Source organism: Podarcis liolepis (assembly GCF_965112155.1).
Source record: "Podarcis liolepis genome assembly, chromosome: 3".
Classification (NCBI taxonomy): Eukaryota; Metazoa; Chordata; class Lepidosauria; order Squamata; family Lacertidae; genus Podarcis; species Podarcis liolepis.
The window spans coordinates 39,283,452-39,306,629 of NC_139557.1; the positions used below are offsets into that span (position 1 = coordinate 39,283,452).

Below are 23,178 nucleotides of genomic sequence, written 5' to 3' on the forward strand. Positions count from 1 at the left end.
TACCCAAGAGAGGAATGTGTATCTGCAGTTTGCAGAAATTTATATACAGACACTTACCGGACTTGGGATTTCCTTTCCATGACTGCTGTGATGGAAGTCTCTATAACCTTAAGGGTTCCAGCTATCGGGTATTCCAGCCTTCATGTACTGGGCAGGCTTCTCTTCCACAGACATGACACACAGCATGGATAGCCTTGTTCTCTCCATGCAGTGCTAACTGAATGGAGTAATGATGACTGACTGCAGCAGGTAACTTCATGTCTGACAACCAACCTTCATACTACTCATCTTCAGGACATATATTATCACCTACTTAGCAACCCATATATATTCAGGGCAAAATAAACACCAATGCCAGTGTTATCTGTGTTAGGTGGTAGTCCCTAAAGTTGAGGAAGCAATTCTTTTTTAAAAAACAAATAACAAACATAATGTGTCCCATTACTACAAATTACCCTTGTGAAGAAACCTGTGCTTGGAAAATATTTTGAATAAGATCTAGTAATACATTAGACCTATTTATTAGACACTCACAGATTGGCTGTGTTTGCATGTCACAGTAAACTATGGTTTAACATGGTGTACATGAGCTGGGCAAACTATGCTTAGTTTTAAATAAGCCATCTTCAAATTGGTTTCAGAAGCTTCTGAACATCTCCATCCAACCATGCTCATTCCTGTTCATGTACAACACACTAAATATATATTTTAGTGTGAGAATATATATTTTAGTGTAAGAATTTGATTATAGTGTTTTATAACTCTAAATGTAGTCTGCTTTAAATAATTCTGTCATTTATTACTCTATATTTAGTTACATAGAGTCACAGTTAACATTTTAAGAGTTCCTTCTTAATTGTAAAACATGATCCAGTAAGGTAAGTGTAATAAAGATAAATGGAAAATGGGAACTGTTGAGTAAATGGACAAGTTTTATTTTATTCTTTTGAGTCTGACACTGGTGTTGGTTTGATAAGAAGAAAATAGCCCTGAGTTAGCATTTCTACATTAACATTTAGAATACGTTTGCTTTGTCTATTAATGACAAGTTCTATATTCAAATCTTTGTGATAAAATTGTATGATTTACCCATTTTATAAAAATCACTTTATTTTGTACAAACTGAAAGCATGTCTAATTCTTATTCCGTTTGAAAATATCCAGTAAATTATCTTTCCCCACATAGAAACTGATAATCTATGTCTTAGAAAGTACCAAAAATGACATTATATAAAGGAAACTACTTCTATTCTGTTCTGTTCTACTTCTAATGTATCTAAATTTATAATAAAGATTATCACTAAAACGCAAATGTACAAATTAAGGTAGCTGAGCAGAGAACAACGGTGGTTTCCATCTCAAAACCCCAGTATAGAATTAGTAGTCAGGTGGGTGCAAAACTTGTTTATTTTTCTACTTTAGGGAGAGGAGATTTTAAAGTTTAAAATGTGTTCAGAGCAAAGAGTTAACCTCCATGTACTGTCACTCTGATCCCAAAGAACAAAATTTAATTGAGAATTCCAGTTATAAAACTCCCAATGCAGCATGGCCCAAAATAGCCTTGTGAATTTTTAAATTAATTTTCTGTAGAATATTTATAAACCACTCTAAAGCAATATCCCCAGAGCAGCTTACAATGACAAGTTTAAAAATACAGGAAAACATCCATGTAATAAATTAAGTGCTAGTTATGAAACCTCGTCCAACACTTAAAACAGCATAGCAAATGAGGAAGGCTTTATTTGTCTCACCTTTTATAAGAGAGAATACTAAAGATGGAGCCCTTGAGCATAAAAAAACTCCTATCCTTTTACCTTTTCCCATAGGATAGTGAGACCTAGAGAAAGGATTTGGTAGCTGACGTTAACATCTAGAGCTTTATATATCAAAATAAGTCTTTGGCATTGTCTTCAGAAATACACCAGCTTTTAAGAAGTGGCAAGAAGATATTGTGGTTTTGCATGATAAAAATGGCAAGACATTTCATCCTGAAAATTGATCGTTTTCTAGTGATATTCAGCACACTGTAACTAAACTGTGAACTAAGTCTGTGGGGATGTTTTCATAAAACTTTTATCCCAGCACGTTTCAAGTGGGAAACTACCTGGTAGCAACTTTGGCCTCAAATTGTTCATTCTCCACTCACATCTTGAAACCCCCTTGGCTGTGTTCAGAATGTGTAGAGGGGAGCAGGTATGCCTGAGCCATTTTGAAGTTTGTGGGCAATACGAGAAGCACCAGTGTGGTACAGCAGCTAGACTAGAGTGTCGGTATGGCAACCCAGACTCAAATCCCAACTCACCCATGAAGCTCAGTGGGCCAGTCACTGTCTCTCAGCCCGACTCACAGGCTTGTGCAGATAAAAGAGTGAACCCGAAAGAAAGATCCATGCACACAACCTTGAGTGCAGTATATATAAATAAAATATACTGCATTCCTGCTGAATTTGTTTTTACATTTTTATAGACTTTTAAGTGCACTGGGTTTACGAAGGGACACATCACTAGTGCAAGCAACACATAAACAAGAAGGAGGCCCTCCCTGAGGGCTCAGTTCACACATTACCAAAGTTTCACTCAAGCCGATGGCACAGGACTGGATCCCACGCCACTTTTGGTAACCCTTGCGAAGAGGAAAAGTTCACAGGAAGGTTCATGACATGGCTCCTTCCCATTCTAAAGTTAGCCTTCCCTCCAGTTCCTTTGCTTCCTCCTCGCCCAGTATTTTCCTTTCCTGCCTTTGTGCAATAAATCTTTGTCAAGGTTTGTTTTCTACTCCTGGCAGATTTGTTCCCAATGGTGGGTCACTGTTTCTCCTATATACCTGTCTGGTAAACTTGCATAATGTAAATTGGCGACGTATTACCTAATCAGTCAATTTGACATGTCATTGCATACTTGCTGAAGCACACAAAAGGGGCAGCAGTGCTGCTGCCAGTATCTTGCTCAACACAGCCCTTTAGCATAAACTGCATTATTTCTATAAGGCTCTATTTCCCTGAAGGAATATATATATATATATATATATATATATATATATATATATATATGTATGTATATTGTGCAGTAAGATAAATCTATGTCAAGTATGTATGTTTCTGTATGTATCTTTGGAAAAAAATGAAGAAGTTAGCTTAATGCTCTGGGAACTAAATTATTTCTGAAGTTTTGAATAAGCATAGTAGAAACCATTATTTTGTGTTTCATAACTCAGAGCGCATCTAAAGAAAAAGAAATACAAGAAAGCACTAGGAAATTAATTTTAATTACATGGAAGACAGCGGCCCTGCTCTTGCACAGCAGCAAACCGTGCACATGCTGATTGTGGATGGGGATCACTCTTCCCCTGCCAAACAAATGATTGGCAGCTATCAGAACTGGTGGCACCAATACACACTTCCATTTGTGCCATACCTAGAAAGCATGGGTCCAAGGGGTCTTCTGCTTGAGCCACGATTTCTACGCATGGGTCTGAGCGTTTTTCACCTTGCCCTGCTCCTTTCCAAGGGGAAATCCGCCCTTTAGAGGCAGATCAGAACAAATGGCAGTTGAGGGGGAAATGAATTTCTATCTTCTCCAATTGAACGCTAAAGAGTGTTTTCCCTGAAAGCAGTGGAACAAGAGGAAGTGTGGATAAGCCCTGAATAGAGAAGCAAATGGGTAGGCAGCCTGCATCATGTACAAACCATTAGATAGTCTATTTGGTAGTATGCATGTGGTGCAGGTTTGTTGCACATGTTCTATAGTCTATTGGATGAGGAGATACCACCACCACCTGGGAACTTGCAGCAGCCTCCTGCATATGTGTGGTGGGCAGACATAGGCAAAGAAATCTGTTCCTGCACACTAATCATTGAGAAACATTTAATCACAAGCAAGTATTTCTATAGTTGCATTTTAGCATCATGTACACTGAGTGTGGTGAAAGGGCAGTGGGACAGTCAAGAGTTTTGTACCCCACAAGGCCTCCATGTGTAGGAAAAGCACCCCAACAAACCCTTTCACACAAGGAATACTCAAAGAGGGCAGGTATTCTGAAAATTCAGCAACAGATGGGTAGATAAGCCTTGGAAAGAACTAAAGTGTGTTTTTCTTAATCCAATTTTTCTTTAAACATATTTAGTGTGGGGGGACATTATTTGCAATTTGAAAACATCAGTGTCATGTCAGATGGATGGGCTGTGCTGAACTTAGTGTTCTTTTGCAGTACAATTCTGGGCACGCTTGTTAGAACCATTTACCATATGTACGTGGTAGAAGTTGTAACCAGTTTCTGGATTTGAAAGGTATTGTAAAAGATATGTTTCTATGATTGCATGGAAGTCTTCTGCCAAATGACATAAATGAATTATTAAAAAGCAATGGTTTATGAAGTAAAATATGAAAAACTTTTCAAGTGGCAACTCTAGTGTGCACCAAGGTTTCTAATAAAGCTTGTTTTGCATTAACTATGTTTACAGCAATGCAGTAGATGTTCAAGCAGTGCAGATGTGTAGTACTGGACTTCTGCAGTTCATTTTCAAAGCTGCTTTTGAGGAAATGGGACTAAACTGGCAGAATAAATACAGCTGGGATAAACGATTGAGCTTATTCTTTAATAAGAGGAGAAGAGTTTGAAGAAATGTAATAAAAAGACATAACTTGGAATCTACAATTGGGATGTTGGCTGTACTTTTTGCAGCTGATCAGAGAAGCAAGTGGGGTTTTCCTTGTTCCTCTTGGGAAAACATTATAGTAAAACAACTGGAATTTCCTACTCAACGTGCTAAAATTAGCCAGCAGTCCTCTCTTCAGCTCTTATACTGAATATTCCCTTGACCAGCTGGAATGCCAAAGTGTGAAGAATGGGCGGGAGACGGGGGGACGGGACTGCCTGCTACAATAGATATATGCATGTGCTTTTTACTCAGAAGTGTCAAGTGTTTTTAAACTGCATTCTTTTTGACATGCCACAGCTAATTTCAACTGTATTAGCAAAGTAAGTGAATTCTGGTAAATTCTGACTGCATAAAGGTTTGTTTGTTTTTAATCCTTTTCACCTGCAACAATTAACATTCTCCTCACCTTGGCTAGAGTGCAAATCTCAGAAGTCCCCTATTTTGCTGCATGCTACTGTTAGGTGAACTTTTCATCTCCCCTCTTCTTTTAAAGCAGACCTTTTAAGTGACTGAATGGTCTGAGTTTTCCCCAACTTTTCCCCCTGCATGAATAATAAAATAATAATAATAATAATAATTCCTGTATGACTGACAAAACTTGTGATGATGAGAAACTCCCAGCATGGAGGTACAGAAGTAGAAAGCTCTTTACTTCCTATGTAAATAATAATAGTAGGGACTTTCTGGGTAAGACAGGTGTAGCACAAGCATGCTTATTCCATTGCCTTCAGCTGTGTTTACTTCCTAGTAAGTGTGCAAAGGATGTTGCCCTAATCTAGCATTCTGTTGACAACAAGATGCCTCTGGGGAAAATCACAGGTGAGACATGAAGGCCATAGCCATCTACTGGTGTTCAGCTGTAGCCTCTGCTTCCAGTTTCTAATGTCTTGCTCTCTGCTGAATGGTGTGAAATTAAACTCAGTTGAAGAATGTGGGTGATCTAAGCTTGAATCAGTGATTTCCTCTTAGTAGGCAATGAAAGACATATATGCCTGGGTGCTTGGTTCAGCACCTAACCTATCCGCTCATGTCAAAGTCCTTCAGCCTGTGACAGTTCTGTAAGTTAAAGAGAGAGCTTGCTCAGTACCGAGATAATAAAGGGTGACAGGTAAAGGTCTCCTTTTTTCTTTTTCTGCATAACGAAAAAACCTTTATGCCAAAAAATCTTAATATCTGCCGGTTTTAGAAACCGTCAGTAACCCAACATCTGTCAGAGATCAGGCTGGGGAGTACTACTCTGGTGAGGAGTGGTGGGTGTCCCCCTCTCCCCCTGATCCTGGGGCTCCACAGCAGCAAGAGAGTAGTATTGACCTGGAACAATGGTTTGCTGAGGGACACAGTTCAGAGGACAGGAGTTGGGCAGAATTGGGAGGTGAACAACAAGAAGAGGCAGAACGGGAGGAGAGAGAGTTAACCGATTCTCCCTCACTGGAAGGTATACAGCCTCTTAGTCCCAGAGCTAGGAGATTGGATAAGGTAACTTCACAGAAGGCTAATTGGTTGAGAGATCGGGTAAATAGGAGACGAAGATGGAAGTGACTAGAGGGAAGTGGGAGAAACTTAACTGGGAGCACCTGCACTGCGAGAATGGTCTTTTGTTCTTTTGCTGCGTTCATTAAACATTTCTGTTGCTGGTAAGAGACTGCTTTATCTTGCACTGCTTACCTACGGTCAAAGTGAGAAGGAAGCTGGCCCTGAAGCCTGACGATACCTCTTCGAAAAGGCTGTTTAGCTGTTTATAACATTCTAACTTTGCAGCTGATGCTAACATGAAACATGCAATTTATCCATTGAGTAGATACACTTAGAAGAAATGTTTTCCTCGTAGCCTCTGCCTCACCTCGTAAATATCTACTATTTTACTGCCATTAATAACATCCTAGAACGCAAGAGGGACCAACCAGATGAAGTACAGAAGCTACAAAAGACACAGAAAATCTGATGTTAAAAATGTTTTCGTAGAAGGAAGTCCCATTTAGACCTAAGGAGTTTGCTTCCATGTTAAGTTTGCTCAGAACTGCAGCTTTACTTGTCCTTACACCCGATATATAAATCCTGTGGCTCAGTGGCAGAGCAACTGCTTTGCATATCCAGCATATCCAGACCAGGGATGGGAATGTACCCTATGTGAAACCTTGGAGAGCCATAGCCAGTCAATATAGGCATGACTGAGCTAGATAGACCAATGTCTGATTTAGTGTAAGGGAGCTTTCCACACAGGATCAGCAGAGCACCTTATCTGCAGTGAGATATGGGCACCACATTCTTTTTAATGGCTGCAACATCACCATCCTACAAACTACTGGTACTCCATGAGGATGCTTAGCCTGAGATCTGCCCCGTTTCTCACAGCCAACCTTTTCAAGTAGTTGAGAGAGCTATAAACAATAGTATAGGTCTCAAACTGCCCAGCCTTTATATAAGGCTTCTTCTGTGCTTATATATACAGTAGACAGACAGTAGACAGCGCGCGCGCGCACACACACACACACACACACACCTCTCAACTGGTTTATAGCTAAAACCACATTACAAATATACAATTAATGCAAGAGTAAAAATGCAATAAAGTATTGTTAATAAGATAATATGTCCTAGAGAGGTTGACTTCGTTCCCTTGGACTGGCAAGCCTCAAAGGCGGGTCTGTCTGTTCCTCCTCCACATACAATGGTATTGCAGGGTGATTGCTAATTTCCTCATATTACTTTCTTCCCCATCCACCCACAAAGCAAGGCCCATTGTATGTCATGAGATATATACTCAAACCTAAGAATACTTGCTCAAAATATCATTATTGCCTCTCCTCTACCATCAATGTGTGGAAAAATGTCCTTATACTGATGTATACCATCCCACTTCATTCAGGAACTCTTTTTAAGTGTGCTTACTAGGTAGAATCACACACACAGCACTTTTGGGTTGTTTCATCCTTTTAAAGCTAAAATGCTCAATCTGTTGTCTTTGATGACTGCCAGGTTTTAGTAAATATTTTCCTCTACTTAGCATTTGCCAAGTATACTTGGGAACATTCTAAATATATTTGAAGTCCGGCAAAACTTCTGTTTGTTAAAATGATTAAAAGCTGCAGACAAATGTAGGAATGGCTCCTATCAGCACTTCCAGAACAATTCTGCCCACTTCAAAACAGACGGTGGAGATGAATGTTTTAATCAGCAGACTTTCACTCAAAACACAATATAATTAGGGAAAGCAGGTTTTGGCCGACATATTGCAAGGTGTCCAATCAACACATCAGTGAGAGAGTGCTCTCTTCCCACCCCAGTTTCCATGTTTCTCTTTCCCACCTGATGCTAACCCTCACACACCGTTTACCTTTTTCCGCCTTCCTGAGCTCCCACTTCCTTCTACTGGACCTTATCCCAAATGTTGTCTCCTTCTCCTTTATACTGTCCTTTACAGGAACACAGGACACTGCCTTATCAGTGTGTCAGACCATTGATCCATCTAACTCTTCAGGCTGGCAGTGGATCTTCAGGGTTTCAGAGGGAAGCCCTTCTCAAAGCCCTACCAGGAGATGCCAGAGATTGAATCTGGAACCTTCTGCATGCAGAGTAGATGGCCTGCCACTGAGCTGCAGTCCTTTTCCAATGTCAGTAGGGGCAAGGTTTCCTGGCCACAAGCATAATATAGCATCAGATGGACTACTTATCTATACATGATAAGCTATTTTTAGCCATCTCACCCCTTGCTTTCCCCTGTTAAGACCAATTGCAGTCGTTAATAGTTGTCAACAGGTTTACCACACCTATCAGCAAATCACCCATTCCCACCACCCTTCTGAGTAATACCCCTCCCCACCCTCTCACTATATATAAGGGTCTGCTGACTTCTGTTTCAGTGTACAGTGGTACCTCGGGTTACAGACGCTTCAGTTACAGACTCCACTAACCCAGAAATAGTACCTCGGGTTAAGAACTTTGCTTCAGTATGAGAACAGAAATTGCATGGCGGCAGTGCGGCGGCAGCGGGAGGCCCCATTAGCTAAAGTGGTGCTTCAGGTTAAGAACAGTTTCAGCTTAAGAACGGACTTCCAGAACGAATTAAGTTCTTAACCCGAAGTACCACTGTATCTGAAGATGGGTGCATGCACACAAAAGCTCATACCAATAACAAACTTAGTTGGTCTCTAAGGTGCTACTGGAAGGGATTTTTTTATTGTTTCGACTACGGCAGACCAACACGGCTACCTACTTGTAACTACTTATCTATAAAAGTACATACCGCCCTCTCATAATATGTCAGAGCTGTGGACAACAATTTGAGCTCTGGAGGAGAGATGGGATATAAGCATAAATACTCACACGTATTGTCTACAACAGCATAGGATATCAATGTATGTGTGTGAAGCAGGCCTGCAAGGTTAACTCAAGGGAATGTAAATTGGCCCTGAGCTGTGTTCAAAGCAGATGCAAAGTGAACATACAGAACCTCCAGGAAACCAGAAGGAACAGCAGGCATTTCTAACTACTCAACAGCTGGAGGTGCAAGGAAGCATGGATCGGTCACACAGTGATCCTGCCAATTTCTGAAGCAAGTTATCCTAGACTCTTGCACATAATAATTTTTGTGGATGCTATGTCTCCTCTGATGTGCAGGTTTGGTTATTAGGGCTTCCCCGCCCCCGCCCATGCTGTCTTTGGAGTATACAGCTGATGGCACGTGAACATCAAATGGTTAAGCTTTCTATTTTCCATTGTTGTGCACTACACTGTGCCTATTTCCTCTACACTGTCACTCTGTATTTTGGAAAGCCTGTGCGGTTTTATTGGATCACAGGACCATGCCACAGATACCGACAAGCTGTTGGGGTGGAACAGACAACAACTTCAGTTCTAAATTGCAAATATAGGCTTGGGAAATAAGCCTCCCCTTTCAAACGTTACGCAATATGCTATCTTATGGAGCAGACGCACTCGGAGGCTACTTGCTCTAGTGCCCAAACATGTCACTTCACAGACAGCTGAGTTGCACAGTCTGTGAAGCTTCCATTAGGAAGACAAAATTTGCTCTGCATTTCAGCTCCTCAGTGTTGCCCACTGCACAGAGAGGTAGCAAAGCAGACCTACCTTAGGCACGCTATGGAATTGGAATAAAATTGCCACCTTAAGTATTATGTATATAATTCAATTAATAATTTGCTGATGGTTTTATTAATACTTTATTGTAATATAATAATAATTGAATACCATTACTACTACCATTTATCCATGAACACACACAAAAATCACATTCAGTTGCATTTCTATCACATTTACTACTACTACTACCCCCCCCCCCAAAAAAGCTTGCTTATGCTTATGAAACTGTTTAGCAGTCAATGCTAAGCAAGAGGGAGTTGAGTAGTATGCTTTTAAACTGCCTGTGTATTTAAATTATATCCTTGATGTGGTTTTCCTGCTAGCATTTGATTTTTTAAGCAATGCCTTGAGCATTAGTTTATAAAGCATATTTTATATTTCTAACAATCAAGAAAATATGAAACTTCAGTTAAATGGCATTGTAGTTCTTTCATGTAATGATGCTTTTCCCCTTTAGACACCAGTTCCCAAGTAAGAGCTCCCATCATTTTCTAAATTAAATTGATTTGGAATCGTCGGAATACCATTACTTGCTGTTTTACCAAGAGTTACTTCAGCAAACAATAACATTTCAACAATTTAGGGAGGAATCCAAACCTAAGACGGGCCAGGATGAGCAGACATTGGAACAGGCAGAGCTCCAGCCTGGGTTCAGGTGGGACTATGTCGACTGAAGTCTGTCATCCCAGCTCAGCTAGAGAGACCCTGGCATAAATCCTAGCTCAGATGGGTTAAGTTCCTTTTCAAAAGGAGTATTGTGAGGGAGCGGTGAGGTGGCACAGGGCAGGGGCAGACTTCCCTCTATGTTACGCCAGCATAATGTACCTTGGCGTAAATTATGCTGGCTACACAGTTCTGTTTGCTATGCTTTAATGAGTTGCATTTTAAGGCTCTACATGAAAGTCAAATGTCTACCTCCATGTATTTATTAAATCCACTTTTAAAGCCACCTACGTCACTGGACAATGCCACATCTGTAACAACACAAGGGCAAGAATTTCTTGTTGCTATGCTATTTATTGGAGTCATTGCAGTTTTATTCATCCTACCTCCAAGGAGCTCTAGACAGCATATGAGGTTCTCTTCTCTACCCCCGGTTGAGCTCATAATAAACTCTGTGAGGTAGGATTAGGCTGACAGTGGGTGGCTCAAGGTGAAATACATTCAGCTTCATAGCTGAAAAAGCATCTTTCAGTTTTTGTCAAACAACTACTATTTCCTCGCCCAACTACTATTTCACACTAACTAACATGTATTTTTTGGTAGAACACACATACACGCTAATTGTGAATTCCACAGCCAGAGGGGGGCGTGACGTGTGACCTTCCAGATGTTAATTGGGACAACTGGGACTAATGTGAGCTGTGGTTCAACAACATCTGGAGAAAACTGGTTTCCCACCCCTGACCTACAAGAGGTTATGTACATTACTGTGAGTTCATGACTAAGGCTGCAGCCATTACTTCTCAAGTGCTTTCTTCCTGACTGCTATATTTATTTGTGACACAGGCTCTGCATACTACAGTGGAACCTCGGGTTGCGGACGTAATCTGTGACGGAGGCACGTCCACAACCCGCAGCATTCGTAACCTGCAGCACCGTGTCTGCACACGCACGTGACGCGATTTAGTGCTTCTGCACATGTACAAGCGGCGAAACCCAGAAGTAACCCAGAAGTAACCTGAAAACGCGTAACATGAAGCGTCTGTAACCTGAGGTACCACTGTACTTATATACAGAGGTACCCAGTGCAAAACACTTTTGAGAGCGAGTTATTGAAAGAAAGTCAGTCTTCCACAAATAAAATCTACATTTGATAGCCCAATAACTTTCTAGACATTTCTTTGGGGGGGGGGGAGAGAGAGAGGCCATTTTAAACATCTTGAGCATGGTGGTTGGAGGAGTGTTTTGTAACTCAGAAAACACTATGTGGAAATACTGAGATAGATTTTTCACTATGTGTTCTCAGCTTCCCTTGCACAACAACCTGAATAAATTAATTTTTTTCCTCACTATGCAACAATAGTATGGGATGAGAGAGGGAAAAGAAATAAGAGCTAGAAAAGAAATATTGGGAAAAGAAAATTGAAATGTGTCCTAGCAAAAATATTAAAGTCTTGAGAATTATTATTTTTTAAAGTTCTTATTCCTCCAGCTGAGTATGCTTTATTGGCTATGCTTTATTATGCTAACTAACAATTCAGTAAGAATCCTAAAAGTCTGCATTTCATTTTATATTAGTTCTAATTTATCCTTCCTATAGTTTGAAATATGTATCTTGCCCCATCCCTAGGACTCAGCATGAATTAAACTGCCAACACAAATGAAAAATGAAAAATCAAAAGGAATGTATTTTAGAATTCTGCTTTTTACTTGGCGGCTTAAATCCAACCTCAGATAAGAGTGCTACTAAAGTGATCATGCAATGCATCTAGTACAACAAACAAACCAAAAAAATAAGCTTGAGTGTGTTTTGAAGGAAAGGATGCTACCTTAGCTGCAGAGGATTCACAAACAATTCCTCTCTGCGTATCCCTGCTCTCTGGGCTTGTCAAAGAGTTGAGATGTTTTCAGCAAATCTAAGAGAATACGACGGGAGAGAGGCAACAGTCGCACACCACATTAAAACCATAGTGAAAATTAAATTATGATTTAAACTGAGCACATAGCAAGCTTAGTATATACGCCGCAACAAGGGAAACCACAGAGCTCTCCACCCCACTCCTCCCTTTGCACTGCAGGAGAAAACAAACAAGGTAGCCTGCAAACTAGCCTATTGTTTGTTTCCTCCTCTGCAGCATAGGAAGAAGCAGGGAGGGAGTGTGTTGGGGACTTCTGATGAGTTCTGGCTAAGCCATAGTTTAATTTTAAACAATGGTTTAGCGTTTTGTGCAAATCAGGCCGCTGTGGAGACTGTGCAGATGCTGAAGAACCAATTTAATGTGAGTCACCCCTTTCCAGGGGATTGTTCCTACAGTGCCAGGCGAGTCTTTAAATGTGTCAAGAGCAGTCAATTCAAGCACATAGCAATCTGCTGCACATTTCAGGATGTGTGATGGCTTTATTTCTAGGTCTAGAAGAGAAACAAAAGGTGGGTGTTGGGGGAAAGCCCTCGGGGCTATCTCCGCAACCTGCTGTTCCAAGCACAACAGGACTGCATAATCAGTAAAGGCTTAATTTGGTCAATGTTAGCACAAGGACCTGCCAATCATCCTTACATTGGCCTTGTCTACATCCAGGTCCTAAAGTCACATTGTGTGACTGTGACCAGCAAATGACCTTCATCACTCTCTGTGATCTTCCCGCTAGCAATGATGCAAGAGTAATGCTCACTCTTTACATTGGTGAGCAATATAGACTGAAATTGATCTAAATAGGCAGGAGGAAGTTTAGCCTCTTATACTCCCGTGCTGATGAACAAGAACTGACTACAAGTGATTTCTCTCCACAAAAGCAGTTGGCAAATTCATCCCAGCAGGCAGACGACAACTTAACCACACAGGGGAGACAATATTCATTTGACAGTTCAGCTTTCCTGAATGTCACTTTACAGATGTAATGGAAGCTTAGAAAGACAATTGTTTTCTGTTGAAATAAAGCAGTAGAGAATGATGTTTGAGAGCAACTATGGCAATAGTTGTGGCCAGCTTCGTGTTCCTTGATGAATACTGCCTGTTGTGTCTTTGACTGGTGATTTGCATATGCATTGTATGGATTTGAGCATTAAAGCTTTTGAAAACCATCAGCATCTGAGTTTATGTGTCTCATCCCAGGGAGCCAGGACACCACGCTTCTTTCTGGAGGGACTTTGGAAAATGCTCAACAGTGCAGTTTTAATGTCTGTAACCCAGTGTCTGCCTTAACTGTGTAAACTCCAGCCTCTTTCTGTTCATGTGTGTAACTGTTTCTTGTTCTCAAGTTATTATTAAGTGTTATGAGGGGTTTTGTGGGTGGTAGGCTGAATGCCTGGATCTCCCTTCTAATTCCTGGATTCAGCACAGATTCTATTGAATTGCCTGGGAGACGAGCCATTAAGAAAGGGAAGGTAATGACCCCTTAAGAAGGCAACATCTTTGCCAGACAGCAAGTGGGTGGAACCTCTCCCTCTGCTCAGAGTTAATTAGAAGAACAAAAGTCAGTATTCAGAGTTGGCTGGAATGTGGCTGGGAGGGAAAAGGTGGCAGTCCATTAAAGGCGGCAAGCTGAGGAGAGGGTCAGAGCCATGGCTGATGCAGGTTTGAATCCAGAGCTGTACCTATGGAAGAAGCAAGACCCTACTGGAGTGTTGTTGCTGTGATGCCCTCCATTGCAGGCCAGGTTATATGCATGTCTGTAAAGAAACCATATATCCTAAAGATACCACAGTCTCTGCTGTGCCTCATTTCCAAAAGGAAACATGGATCCTGGGTAAGCATGTCTGGAACACTTGGAATCTTCCACCGCTTGGAGATTGGGATGGCACGCAACATATGTAAAGTGACTACAGATGCATTTTTATTTTATTTTTTTAAAAAACCTAAGCAAAACTTGCTTTTGGTGTACTTGGGATTAGCATCTCCAAGACACTTTGATTTTTTTCTTCACAGGCCTTCCTTCACTCTCAGCGCAGGTTTCGAAGCACAGCATACCACCCCTCCCAGCTCCCTTCACTTCTGCACAGTTTCTACAAAAACAGATACTCTAACAAGTGGACGTTGAATCTATTTTGCCACAGACATTGGCATTGATTTGAGCCACCAGCAAACTTTGTCAAGTCTCCGCATGCTTCTATCGCTATTTCTAAAGATGAATGATTAAATCTATCAAAATGTAACAAGTGAGGGACTTGATTTCTCAGTGTACACAAGGTTGCCTGGAGCTAAGTCTCTTCCCCTACTAAGCAAACATTACTTCATTTGTGTGCAGTTATAGGAGCACATGCATTGAATTGAAGCAATTTAGCAGTTTTGATTCTCTGAAAAGTAGTTATTTTCTGAAGAACAGTACCACCTCCCTAAACTTTGTTTTAATTCAACACCCCCCTAACTTTGCTTTATTAGATACTGTAATGAGTATGGGTTGCTCGTGCGTAAGTTGCTGCCTCTCCTGGCTATGTTGCCTGGTTAAACCTTTCTGTCTGGACAGCCCTTCACTTCGTGGCTGCCTCAGTCGCTAGCAGAATCCGTCAGTGGGCGTTTCTTAAACCTTTTCCAACATAAAAGTTGTTTGACGCCAATTCTCCTCCTACTTTCCCTGCGCGGAAGTCTTCTGCACAGGGAGGGCGTGGGTAGCGGAGGACCCGTGCTCTCCCCGCTGGTGTCTGGTGAAGAGTCCTGGAGCCCTCTCGCCGATTCCCCCATCTGCCCCCCCCCCTTTATCCCTGGTGTTGCGCTGATTTGCTTCCCCATCTGCTGAGCTGCCTCTCTCCCTGCTGGGCCCTTCTCCAGCATCATTTGAGAGCCTTCCCTCCGCCTCTAGCTCCGATGTCAGTTCCCTGAAAGATACATATGTTCTTAAGATCATACTTGTACCATGTATTTCAGGTAAGATTGGCTCCCAGAGTAGCTTACATACAATAAGTAAAATCCTTCACAAAAATGCAAAAAATGATAGTGCTGCAGGCGTTCTGGGATGGCACCAGTTACCTGTTTCGACACGCAAGACTCCAAGTCACTTTTGAGATACTATTATTGTTAACCTCTGCTAAGGAGAAAAGCTGAGGAGTGGGTATTTGTAATGCAAATGAGCATTCTGGCCAATGCAGATTTACAGCTACTGGAGGAAGCAACAGAAAATGTATCACTTGTATGCGAAGATACCCTTACACCACAATCTTCTCATGCATGCTTCCTCAACAGTGACTCCTCCCCACCCCACATGGTGCTCAATCATGAATGAGGGGTCTTACTGTGCACTAGCCTGGTATTTTAATAGCAGAAACATCAGACTTGAAGACAAGATGCCACCTGACGAATAAAGGGCCAGAAGAGACGGCTGCAAACATCTATGCCTTCTTTCTTATGAATAATCCATATGAAAAGGTTCTGTAGAAAGCTCAGCAATCTTGTGATAGTTATACTGGGGTACAGACTCCAGACAATTTGTTAAAAATCTGGATTAAATAGCCCACAAACAGTTGTGTGTGTATTTAAAATAATATGCTATATTATTTTTTGCCATGTTAAAATATAAAGGTTGTTGGCAAAGAGGACCAATCTGATGGGTTAGTCCAGAACTCAGCCTAATTTGATAAGAGACAGCACAAACTTATATCTGCAACACATGCAAACAGAAGCTGAGTGAACAAAATGGGGGAGGGGAAATAAGTGCCTCATTCTCAGATTTGCATGGGGAAAGTAAATACATTTTCATTTTAGAGTGCTTCAGAATAGCTTGCCATTGAAAGGCTTAAAGGAACATAGCAGGTGGCATTTTGAAAACTTCCCTCATTGAATAAGCAGCGTCACAAATTATTTGGTATTGAAACTTAAGATGGCAACTGCACGTGGCCTATTAATCAGAGCTGAAGCTCTTATACTAAGAATACATAAAATGAGTCTGCCGAATCAATTTAACAAACGTCTCCTCTCCACTCAGGGTAATACATCCCAGCTGTACGTATAAAATAGATAATCCAGTAGTAAAAGTGATCCAATGCCTTCATTAGGATAATTACATTATGGCAGTAACTGTGTATGCTTACAGGCCACCTTGAAAGAAACAATAATTCCAATCAGTCACCACATTTACACTGCCCTACTCTAAATCAGTACTAATTCCGTCCTACTTTAGCACTGAAGTCTGCACGAATTATGAGAGCCCTTCTGTAGCTGCCTTCCCAGTTGCTACCGCTACCCATAATTCCTCATGCTTTGCTGCTCCCCCTTCCCCTCACAGGCCTAAGGGTCCATGTTGTGTAAGAGTAGACCTCTGAGTGATTCCAGCCTATCACTGGAAGTCTTTTGCAGCCTTTTATTTCTCAAAACACTTGACCAGTGACCAAAAAAACAACCAACCAACCAGTTGAAAGACGCTTCCTCCCAATGATGCAGCCCACCAAGGTGGCCTGGGCACACTTGCGGGTGGGTGGCAGCGCAGACCAAGGCGGTCTAGGCATGTTTGCAGGCAGGGGGCTGGCAGTGGCGTCAGGCCACAGCACACACACATTGTTTGGGAGGAAGCTGAGTGCACAGCCCAGCACGGTGCAGTTTCAATGGCTAGGCAGCTCCTTCTCTCTCGCACTCAGCCTCCTCTGACCCCTCAAGATTGGCGCAGGGGCTCGCCCCCCCCCCCCCCGCCAACAAACATTCGACTCAGAGAAGACCCATTAAAATTAATGGACTCATGTGGTCAACTTTGAGGAGAACTTAAGATACAACCCATAGCTAGCTCCCTCCCAAAACATAAATAGCAAAGATTAAAAATTAATAGACACGGCAGTCAAATACATCTAAGCAGTCAGGTTTTTGCCAAGCTGTGAAAGGTGATTAAGTGGGCCCAGTGAGCTTCTGTATAGGAAGTGTTTCACAAGGAGGGCTCCCATTGCTGAGGGGGAAATATATCAGGGCCCATGGGTAGAGGAAGCATTAATGTCTGGGAATTTGTCTGGAACAGGGAACTCTCATTTATTTTTCCTTAAGAATATTGAAATAAATTACAATTTTATTGAATAGTTCACAAGCTGATGTTTGACCTACTGGCCATATTTTATATTATTATACATGTTCTTAATATTGGGGAATAGAAACCAAATCCCTGCAGTTACCATTACTTAAAAGTATTGCTCAACGCAAGGTGAGAAGAATCAATCTCATTCGACTCAAGGGAGCAAACATTGAGGAAAAGGTATGGTACCTTCATGAATGAAATTGAAGGCTGTATGCGTGTGTGTGTATTAAAAAAACTTCAGCAAGATACAAGTATAGTAACGTTTTAAAGCAGTATTTTACTTTGGGATTAACACTAACCCAGACCTTTGGGGAAGAAATTACACCCCAGGTGCATTTTCCTGACAAAATTTACAGGGAAGTAGACCTATAATGTAGTCGTTCTAGGACATTGTCCTCTGCAGAATAGTAAGTAGGGTCCTCAAACTTCAGCCATTTACAATTTTCTTTCGGTAAACAAAAAGCACCTGGATAATACATAGAGAGAAAGAGCATATCCATTTCAGCTCCACTGGGTGGGTAGGTATGCCTACTTGATATGCATTTGAACACCTATGCCTTTTTTCCTCCCTGCACATGTCCCTAGTGAATGAAGGACATTGCGGTTGTGATTTTGGTATATGCCCATCCATGTCATTGAGCAGGTGTGAATACATCTGCCTACATCTGTTTTCATTTGCTTTCTAATGTACACTCTGTAGGGTAATGCAGAATCAATTTGCAATGAGTTTTTATTTTTGGAACGAAACCAGTTTCTCAAGAAGCACTTTTCAGAGGAAAAATAAAATAAAACATTAAATGCAATAGATCTAGACTGAGTGTGGACTACACAGGGGGGGGGAACCAAAATACTCAATTTCCATTTATTGTAGAATAATACAGCAAATTATAAGTTTGGCCTTAAATTAAGGCAAGGACAGGTTAATACTAATCTGTATTCTACCTCTAAACCCATCTAATGAAATCAATGCTGATTGAAAAGGCCTTCACTTGATCACAGCATGTTTGTTTATTCTCATTTGCTGCATATTAGGCAACCAAATTAAGTCCAGAACTGTTGTGCCCCATCCATAAGGTTTCAACATTGGACCAGTTTTTAAATGGAATTATTCAGTCCAATGAATATAACTCATGTGTAAATAGAGTCACAATACAAACCTATATTGTGAGTCAACCACACTGGAAGGATTGTACATGATAATTCTTCCCCACATCACAGTGATGTTGGCATGTTAAGAGCAGGGGAAAGTGCTTAGGAATGCAATTAAGAGATGTAGGGACATTTTGCCTTAAGATTTTCACTACTTCAGGTAATGAATAAATTAGGGCTGATACTTTAAAACCATCTACATAGTCAATGGCTGGGATGTGCTCTGAGGGAAGGGATCAGCAGGCATTGCCAGCTGTTCCCAAGGAGAGTGTTGGTGTCAGCAGAATGTGTATGGCCTATGCTCAGAAAGTTTGTGTCAGCAGCTATGAACGCCAGCCTGTCAGCATTTCTATCCAATTTTGTACACACACACAAAATGTATATTTCTTAACAATTATGCCGAAAGCAAGGAAGGATCTCATTATACCTCAACCTAAAAATACCACTTTCTTCTAGAAGTGATTCCTGTCAGGCATGGCTGAAACAAGAGCCTCATGAGCAGAACAAAATCTTCCTTCGAAACGCAAGTATGCCTCATGGTTAACTGCACAAGCGTCTTTCTTTCAAAGACGAGGGGCACACTTGCCTCATACCAGGGATTGTGGCTGAAGGCTCCTCCCGCCACGACATATTGCTGAAAACTCCTGTTCTTCTGGCTGAACTTGCTTGCCCTACAATCATTTGCGCTCTGTTGGTTTTAAAACTGAAGAAGTTTAGTTCTTTGAGCTCAAATGGCGTTCTACAATAGGCTTATTAATAGCTCAAAACATACCTCAGCAGTTGCTCAAGGCAAGGGTCTTTGCTGAGAAGAGGATGTCTCTCTGTTGATGGAACCTCTCCTCTTGGGCAGCTGTTTTGGGACAACAACTCCCATCATCCCTCGCTAGCAGGACCAGTGGTCAGGGGTGATGGGAATTGTAGTCAAAGAACAGCTAGAGACACAAGTTTGGGAAACCCTGATCTAGGACAACAGTGGGCCTTTTCGTTGTTCAGCAGTACATTTGGCCTTGTTTGGTTGGTAACTGTTGCTAAGGGTAATTGATTTGGGCTGTCTCTTATTTGCAGCATTCTTAATATGAACTGAATGGATGACTTAGGGTGCATATAATGTGGATGCTGTTGGTATTGGGCATTGTTAACTGACCTACTGCCATGTTTTATACCGGAGTACCCAACATAGTGCCCCCCCACCCCACAGATATTGTTTTATTACAATTCCCATCATTCCTGATTATTGGCCATGCTGGCTGGGGCTGATGGATGCTATAGTCTAATTCTGGAGGATACCTACTTTGTTATCTACCCGTTTTATACTTATTTAATCATTTTTTGTACTTTGAAATGAATTGGTGTTGAACTGTCAAACATTACACTGTAGAGGTAAAATTATGTATTGCGCCTACTGATGTACTTGAATTTTCTAAATTATGTGAAGCACTTCAAGCACAATTTGTGGAAAATGTGGCATGTAAATAAAGTTACTTATGCCTGTGTGGGAAATGCCAGGCTGCACATTACATGGTATCTTACTGCACATGCAAATGAATGAATTATTACTATAGGCATTTTACTCAGTTCTTCACCCTCAAAGGCTCCCAGCTTACATTCAGTCAAATAAAATAAGAATGTCCCTGGTCACTTACAATCTAAGTAGTTGTGTCACAAGGAAGGAAGGGTGTAAAAACAAACACAGGCACAAATTATGTTAAATAATTATTCTTATAATTAACAGCTGTTATGGAAACAGTTCGGAAACAAGAAGAGACTAATTCAGTAGATCTGCCGAAGTCAACTACAGTGGTACCTCGAGTTACAAACGCTTCAGGTTACAGACTCCGCTAACCCAGAAATAGTGCTTCAGGTTAAGAACTTTGCTTCAGGATGGGAACAGAAATTGTGCTCCAGCGGCACAGCAGCAGCGGGAGGCCCCATTAACTAAAGTGGTGCTTCAGGTTAAGAACATTTTCAGGTTAAGAACGGACCTCCGGAACGAATTAAGTACGTAACCAGAGGTACCACTGTAATGTGAAATATCTATTGAAATGACATCAAATATTTGCACATCAAGAATATATTCATCTTCATAATTTGCAGAAAAGAACTTAGGACTGTTCCTGTTCCAGCCTCAAAAAGTGTCAGAAAATTAAACACATGAGAACTAAGGAAGGGGCGGGGCAGGGCAACCTGGCCTTTTGTGGCCAACCTTTTTCCGACCTAAAATGTTAGTAAATCAGGAACCAAGGATAAAAACCACAGATGGAATCTACTTTATAAAGCATGACAGCAGAGGAGGGAGTTCATTTTCATGCTATTTACAAATACAAAAAAATGCCTTTTTCTTGCACAATAGGTTCCTCTGTCCTCTTAAGAAGGACTGGCATTAGAGATAACATCCCACCCCACTGCCATTGGCTCTTTTTAGTATTATGGGTTCTCCACTATGGTACTTCAAAGAATGGTATCTTGAGAGAGTTTTCATTTCTAACATTAAAAATAGAGCTGCCAAAGAACTGAAAGTGTTGCTTAGGAGGGTTTTTTTTTTTTGGTTTCTTGCCATTGTGTGGAATCTGTTTCTGGGATTGCTTGTTGGTTGCCGAGGAAACTGCGGATAAGTAAGAACTGAACAGGCTGTGCTGCTGCAGTGTTCAGATTGCTTGGAAGAAGTCAATGCAGTTGATGGGCACAGGTGACGCAAATAATATGAAGATTGACAGTGTCTATTCATTATTTTTCCAAATACAACCCCCCCAAAAAAAGTCTGAGCAGTCAAGTGTTCCACATGCATCAGCACTTAGAAGAACCAGTTTTACATTTGCTTAATTTATCATACATTTAGCTGCACATGTACCCGATTTGTCAATTTAGGTGTAGGCAAAAAGCGAAGCAGGTTGCAATAATGTGGAATAGGCATACCTTTTCTCCTGCCAAACAGATCAATGTCTTACCCAGGTGTCAAGACAGAGAGATTCCACACCAGTGTCAAGTAGATCCAAATCAAGAGGGAAAAAGGTATTGAAACTTAAGATATGGTTATCACCAAAGCACAGATGAGATGGTAAACTTGTGACCAGGCTGCACTCATTTTTAGAGTGCAAGCAGTTCACAAAAGGCAAGGCTGAGGAACCTGCAGCCTCTCAGCTGTTTCTGGACTCCTATCATGAATCATGGAAGGTCAGGGATAATGGGAGGTATAAACATCTGGAGGGCTACAGGCTCCCCGCATCTTGATTATTTAATTTCTATACTGCTTACTATAATCAAAGTATCTCTTGAGCAGCGTACAGACAACTGAAGCAACAACTTAAGCAAAGCTTTACAAAAATAGTTACAGAAACACATACACGAGAGAGAGATGAAATGCTTTTACATGGAAACAAAAAAAGGGTGCGTTTCTGTGTGCAAGGATTATTTATGAATACTATTCTATACAGGAGTACTTAAATCCCTCGCCAAAAAAAATAAAAAAAATGCATTGCTTCTCTTTTGGCAGGTTTTAGTTGCCTAAACTTGGGAACAAAATATTTACATATTGTTAATGCTGTTCTAGTATGGTGCAATGCTTTGCTGTACTAGCACAGCCTTCTCTGGGTCAGTGGTTCAAATATGCACGATAAACCACTCCAGTCCTGTGGGACTGAAGACATTACGCAAACGATCAGCCACAAGGGAGAAGCAACAACAGAGCAACCATGAAAGATATTCCTGGGAAAAGAACTGCCTTCAGCCTGTGGCAAGATTATCAACCAGTATTTCTAAAACAAGCCATGATATAATTTAAATCAAATATCAACTAGGTTGTTATGTGTTGATAATGCACTATAAAGCAGTTTAGCCCTCCAGATGTTTGTGGATTACAACTTCCATCACCCCTACAACTTCCATCATCCCTAACCATGTGTCATGCTGGTTGGGGCTGATGGGAATTGGAGTCTAACGTGGGTGGCGCTGTGGGTTAAACCACAGAGCCTAGGACTTGCCGATCAGAAGGTCGGTGGTTCGAATCCCCGCGACGGGGTGAGCTCCCATTGCTCGGTCCCTGCTCCTGCCAACCTAGCAGTTTGAAAGCACCTCAAAGTGCAAGTAGATAAATAGGTACCGCTCCGGCAGGAAGGTAAACGGTGTTTCTGTATGCTGCTCTGGTTCGCCAGAAGTGGCTTAGTCATGCTGGCTACATGACCCGGAAGCTGTATGCTGACTTCCTCGGCCAATAAAGCAAGATGAGCGCCGCAACCCCAGAGTCGGTCACAACTGGACCTAATGGTCAGAGGTCCCTTTACCTGGAGGACCACAGGTTAGCCACCCCCGTGTGACTTATTTTAAAATAAAAGTGAGTAGCTCTTTAAAATTCTTACATAAATTTTCGGTTTGTGGCCAAGATGACGATCTGCCCATTCAGACTTGAGGGCTGAACATAGATCTGAGGCTGTAGGGTTATTGCTGTGTTTACACAATACACTGGCCTTGATGCTGAGTATCCCCCACTGTCTATCAAGGAAAGTCACATTGTGTATTTCAGGTTTTCCTTTCCCAAAGTCACCTATATGAAGCTCTAGGCCTTACATCCATTTTTAATGCCTGGCTCCTTACCTACGTCTGCGAAATTCCAAGTTCAGCATATAGTTCAA

General features: G+C 41.4%; 1 long non-coding RNA gene across 1 annotated transcript; it reads right to left on the minus strand.

Moving 5' to 3' along the window:
- Positions 1-14,270: 14,270 nt before the first annotated feature.
- Positions 14,271-22,183, minus strand: LOC310704227. The gene is made up of 4 exons (XR_014524661.1): positions 19,326-22,183; positions 19,147-19,241; positions 15,242-17,870; positions 14,271-14,799 (listed from the first exon to the last, which is right to left on the minus strand). It is a non-coding gene; the product is annotated as an uncharacterized lncRNA (long non-coding RNA).
- Positions 22,184-23,178: the final 995 nt, after the last annotated feature.